The sequence below is a fragment of the Pseudophryne corroboree genome, chromosome 6 (assembly GCF_028390025.1).
Source record: "Pseudophryne corroboree isolate aPseCor3 chromosome 6, aPseCor3.hap2, whole genome shotgun sequence".
NCBI lineage: Eukaryota > Metazoa > Chordata > Amphibia > Anura > Myobatrachidae > Pseudophryne > Pseudophryne corroboree.
In genome coordinates, this window is record NC_086449.1 from 111,748,706 (window position 1) to 111,755,063 (window position 6,358).

Consider the following 6,358-nt stretch of genomic DNA (forward strand, 5'->3'; position numbering starts at 1 on the left):
GCAACATATTTTCACCATATACGGTGATAATGTTGAGCTGTCACGTCCTTCCTAGCCATTATCAGCGTAGGAATAACCTTATCCGGAAAGCCTTTCTCTGCTAGGATCCGGCGTTCAACCGCCATGCCGTCAAACGCAGCCGCGGCAAGTCTTGGAACAGACAGGGCCCCTGTTGCAACAAGTCCTGCCTTAGAGGAAGAGGCCACGGGTCCTCTGTGAGCATTTCTTGCAGATCTGGATACCAAGTCCTTCTTGGCCAATCCGGAACAATGAGTATTGTTCTCACTCCTCTTTTTCTTATGATTCTCAGCACCTTGGGTATGAGAGGAAGAGGAGGAAATACATAGACCAACTGGAACACCCACTGTGTCACCAGTGCGTCCACAGCTATCGCCTGAGGGTCTCTTGACCTGGCCCAATACCTCTGTAGCTTTTTGTTGAGGCGGGATACCATCATGTCCACCTGTGGCAGTTCCCACCGACAAGCAATCTGCGTGAAGACTTCTTGATGAAGTCCCCACTCTCCCGGGTGGAGGTCGTGCCTGCTGAGGAAGTCTGCTTCCCAGTTGTCCACTCCCGGGATGAACACTGCTGACAGTGCGCTTACGTGATTCTCCGCCTAGCAAAGAATTCTGGTGGCTACCGCCATTGCCACCCCGCTCCTTGTGCCGCCTTGTCGGTTTACATGAGCCACAGCGGTGATGTTGTCTGACTGAATCAGAACCGGTTGGTCGCGAAGCAGGGTCTCCGCTTGACGTAGGGCGTTGTATATGGCCCTTAGTTCCAGGATGTTGATGTGAAGGCAAGTCTCCTGACTTGACCACAGACCTTGGAAATTTCTTCCCTGTGTGACTGCTCCCCACCCTCGGAGGCTTGCATCCGTGGTCACCAGGACCCAGTCCCGAATGCCGAATCTGCGGCCCTCGAGTAGGTGAGCACTCTGCAGCCACCACAGGAGAGACACCCTGGCCCTGGGGGATAAGGTGATTAACCGATGCATCTGAAGATGTGATCCGGACCATTTGTCCAGTAAGTCCCATTGAAAGGTCCTCGCATGGAACCTGCCGGAGGGAATGGCCTCGTATGATGCCACCATCTTTCCCAGGACTCGAGTGCAGTGATGCACTGACACCTGTTTTGGTTTTAATAGGTTTCTGACCACTGTCATGAGTTCCTGAGCTTTACCTATCGGGAGATAAACCCTTTTTCTGGTCTGTGTCCAGAATCATGCCCAGGAAAGGCAGACGAGTCGTAGGAATCAACTGCGACTTTGGAATATTTAGAATCCAGCCGTGTTGCTGTAACACTTCCAGAGAACTAATCAGCAACTGCTCTCTTGACCTCGCTTTTATGAGGAGATCGTCCAAGTATGGGATAATTGTGACCCCTTGCTTCCGCAGGAGTACCATCATTTCTGCCATTACCTTGGTAAATATTCTCGGAGCCGTGGAGAGACCAAACGGCAACGTCTGAAATTGGTAATGACAATCCTGTACCACAAATCTGAGGTACGCCTGATGAGGTGGATAAATGGGGACATGAAGGTATGCATCCTTTATGTCCAGAGACACCATAAAATCCCCCCCTTCCAGGCTTGCGATGACCGCTCTCAGCGATTCCATCTTGAACCGAAACCTTTTCAAGTACATGTTCAGGGATTTTAAATTCAATATGGGTCTGACCGAACCGTCCGGTTTCAGTACTACAAACATGGTCGAATAATAACCCCTTCCTTGTTGAAGGAGGGGAACCTTGACCACCACCTATTGAAGATACAATTTGTGAATTGCAGTTAACACTATTTCCCTCTCGAGGGGGGAACCTGGCAGGGCCGATTTGAGGCATCGGTGAGGGGCATCTCTTCGAATTCCAGCTTGTATCCCTGAGACACAATATCTATTGCCCAGGGATCCAACTGGGAGTGAACCCACTTGTGGCTGAAATATCGGAGACGCGCCCCCACCGGGCCTAGCTCCGCCTGTGGAGCCCCAGCGTCATGCGGTGGATTTTGTGGAAGCCGGGGAGGACTTCTGTTCCTGGGAACTAGCTGTGTTGTGCAGCTTCTTTCCTCTGCCCCTGCCCCTGGCAAGAAAGGACGCACCTCGGACTTTCTTGCTTTTCTGTGATCGAAAGGACTGCATTTGGTAATACGGTGCTTTCTTAGGCTGTGAGGAAACATATGGCAAAAAATTTGACTTTCCAGCAGTAGCTGTGGAGACCAGGTCCGAGAGACCCTCCCCAAACAATTCCTCACCCTTGTAAGGTAAAACCTCCATGTGCCTTTTTGAGTCGGCATCACCTGTCCATTGCCGAGTCCACAGGACCCTTCTGGCAGAAATCGACATAGCATTTATTCTAGAACCCAGTAGACTATTGTCTCTTTGAGCATCTCTCATATATAGGACAGCGTCTTTTATATGCCCCAGGGTCAATAATATAGTATCCTTGTCTAAGGTATCAAGTTCCTCAGACAGGGTGTCCATCCATGCTGCTACAGCACTACACACCCAGGCCGACGCGATCGCCGGCCTCAGTAAGGTACCTGAATGTGTATAAATGGACTTCAGGGTACCCTCCTGCTTTCTATCCGCAGCATCTTTGAGGGTAGCCGTATCCTGTGAGGGCAGGGCTACCTTCTTGGATAAGCGTGTTAAAGTTTTGTCCACCCTAGGGGAGGATTCCCAGCGTAATCAGTCCGTTGGCGGGAAAGGATACGCCATAAGAAATCTGCAGTTTTTTATCTGGAGATTCCCAAGCCTTTTCACATAACTCATTTAGCTCGTGTGAAGGGGGAAAGGTTACCACCTGCTTCTTTTCCCCATACATATGAACCCTCTTGTCAGGGACTGGGGTTTCCTCTGTGATGTGCAACACATCCTTAATTGCTATAATCATATAACGGATGGATTTAGCCAATTTTGGCTGTAACTTTGCATCATCGTAATCGACACTGGAATCATAATCCATGTCGGTATCTGTGTCAACAATTTGGGATAGTGGGCGCTTCTGAGACCGACGGCCTCTGCGACATAGGATCAGGCACGGGCTGAGACCCTGACTGTCCTGAGGCTTCAGCTTTTTCCAACCTTTTATGCAAGGAATTAACATTATCATTTAAAACCTTCCACATATCCATCCAATCAGGTGTCGGCGCCGACACCACATTCATTTGCTCCCGCTTCGCTTCCACATAGCCTCCCTCGTCAAACATGTCGACACAAGCGTACCGACACCACACACACAGGGAATGCCCTTTTTGAAGACAGTTCCCCCACAAGGCCCTTTGGAGAGAGAGAGTATGCCAGCACACACCCCAGCGCTATAAACCCAGGAATAACACAGTAACTTAATGTTAACCCAGTAGCTGCTGTTATATTGATTTTGGCACCTAATTATGTGCCCCCCTCTCTTTTTACCCTCTTCTACCGTGTATCTGCAGGGGAGAGCCTGGGGAGCTTCCTCTCAGCGGAGCGGTGGAGAAAAAATGGCGCTGGTGAGTGCTGAGGAAGCCCCGCCCCCTCGATGGCAGGCTTCTGTCCCGCTTAAATATGCATTTTCTTGGCGGGGGCTCCTACATATATACAGTGCCCAACTGTATATATGGAATAGGAAAAGGATCTTGTGGGAGCCAATCAGCCTTCAAGATAACAATATTAAAAAATAATTTTTTATTTATACACAAACAAAAGGTCTTTATAACCTAAAAGTTTGTCCTAGGTACAAATATCTAAAAGTTCAATAAAACAATTAAACAATCTTATACACAGGTGCTTGTATTATAGCTTTGTTAGCTCAATAGTGTAAACAGGGTTTACACTATTGAGCTAACAAAGCTATAATACAAGCACCTGATTGGATGCACGTCTCCTACAAGTTCTGACTGATCACCTGACTGTAAATTCCTCACAACTATGTATAAGATTGTTTAATTGTTTTATTGAACTTTTAGATATTTGTACCTAGGACAAACTTTTAGGTTATAAAGACCTTTTGTTTGTGTATAAATAAAAAATTATTTTTTAATATTGTTATCTTGAAGGCTGATTGGCTCCCACAAGATCCTTTTCCTATTCCATACCTATTCTAGATACCTTAACTGACAGAGGGTATTTCTTGTTGGTTAGAGACAAGTGGTACAGCGCAAAAAGAAGGGTTACCTTTTTGTTTTATACCAACTGTATATATGTTCACTTTTGCCAAAAAGAGGTCCAAATGCTGCCCAGGGCACCCCCCCCTGCGCCCTGCACCCTTACAGTGACCGGAGTATGTGAGATGTGTGGGAGCAATAGCGCACAGCTGCAGTGCTATGCGTTACCTCAGTGAAGACCGGAGTCTTCTGCCGCCGATTTCGAAGTCTTCTTGCTTCTCATACTCACCCGGCTTCTGTCTTCCGGCTCTGCGAGGGGGACGGCGGCGCGGCTCTGGGATCGGACGACGAGGGTGAGATCCTGTGTACGATCCCTCTGGAGCTAATGGTGTCCAGTAGCCTAAGAAGCAGGACCTAGCTTCAGAGAGTAGGGCTGCTTCTCTCCCCTCTGTCCCACGATGCAGGGAGTCTGTTGCCAGCAGAGCTCCCTGAAAATAAAAAAACCTAACAAAAAATACTTTCTCACAGCAAGCTCAGGAGAGCTCACTGAAAAGCACCCAGCTCGTCCGGGCACAGATTCAAACTGAGGTCTGGAGGAGGGACATAGAGGGAGGAGCCAGAGCACACCAGACTCTAAATTCTTTCTTAAAGTGCCCATGTCAGAATCTAAATTCTTTCTTAAAGTGCCAGTCTATTCCCCATGGTCCTTACCGAGTCCCCAGCATCCACTAGGACGTTAGAAAAATTAGAATATCGTGCAAAAGTTCATTTATTTCAAGAAAGCGTTTTATCTAGGCTTAAGAAAAAAAAAAAAAAAGAGACTCTATGGGGCATTGCCAAGAGAAAGATGAGAGACATGAGACCGAACAATGCAGAAGAGCTGAAGGCCACTATTGAAGCATCCAGGTCTTCCATAACACCTCAGCAGTGCCACAGGCTGATAGAATCCATGCCACGCCGCATTGAGGCAGTAATTCTAGCAAAAGGGGCCCAAACCAAGTACTGCGTACATATGCATGATTATACTTTCCAGAGGGCTGACATTTCTGTATTTAAAATCCTTTTTTTTTAATTGATTTTATGTAATATTCAAATTTTCTGAGATTTTGGATTTGGGGTTATCTTAAACTGTAAGCCACAATCATCAAAATTCTAACAAATAAAGACTTGAAATATCTCACTTTGCATGTAATGAGTATATGTAATATATTAGTTTCACTTTTTAAAGTTGAATTACTGAAATAAATGAACTTTTGCACAATATTCTAATTTTCTGAGTTTCATCTTCTTACCAACACTGCTACAGAAGTTCCCACAATTATGCTGCACTTGTGGGTTGCTTTGCTTTCACCATTCTGCCCGTTACATCCTAAACCAGCTTGATGGAGTTTAAGGGGTCTATCCAGTAGTAAAAAGAATAGAGAAGTGAGCCCGTGGAGAAGTTGCCCATGGCAACCCAGGCTACCTCCATCTCCACAAGCTGGTGCGCTGTTGGGTATACATATACCACACCACTGGCTTCCTCAGAGGTCTCAGTGTGCCAATCCACACTAGTCACCACTATGGTGTTGGAGTCCAGATGGCAACAGCAAGGCCCATCCTAACGCGTTTTTTCCAGACATAAGAGGACTGTTATGTGTATACTTGACGTGCACCAGCCTTTGGAGATGGAGGTGGCCTGGGAGTTATACTGTATGGAGCCATGTGGTAATCAGCCCAGAGACTGAACAAATACAGTACCAGGTGTTACTTTTTAAATTATTCTTTTTGTTATTAAACTTTTATGCGTCCCATTTCCTTCTCTTTTTTTTTTTTTTTTAGAGTAAATTACCCTTGGGATTCTGAGATTTGACTCTTAAAAGGGGAGCTTCAGGTTTGAAGATTGAAACTTTGGTGTTATGGAAAGAAATGTATGCATGGACATTGGCTCCAATTTGAACTGTGGGGCATTTCATTTGTTTTTTTAGCCTGTGTTAGGACTTAACACCTCTCTCTCTATGGGGGGTATCCAATTAACCACAAAGAAACATTGGGAGCGAAAAACTGAAGTTTTTCACAATTTTTCTCTGATATTTTTTTCAGACTATCCTATTAGGATCACCCTAAACAAATACATTTTCTCCCAAAAGAACACCGGTTTAGTGAAACCCGTGCGTTTTAACCCACCGTTTATAGGGACTAATTGGACAGCCCCCGGCAAGACAATTATCAACAGTAATTTACCGTGGGTAATTGTACACCCCCCTATTTATATATAGGTTAATAAATGGC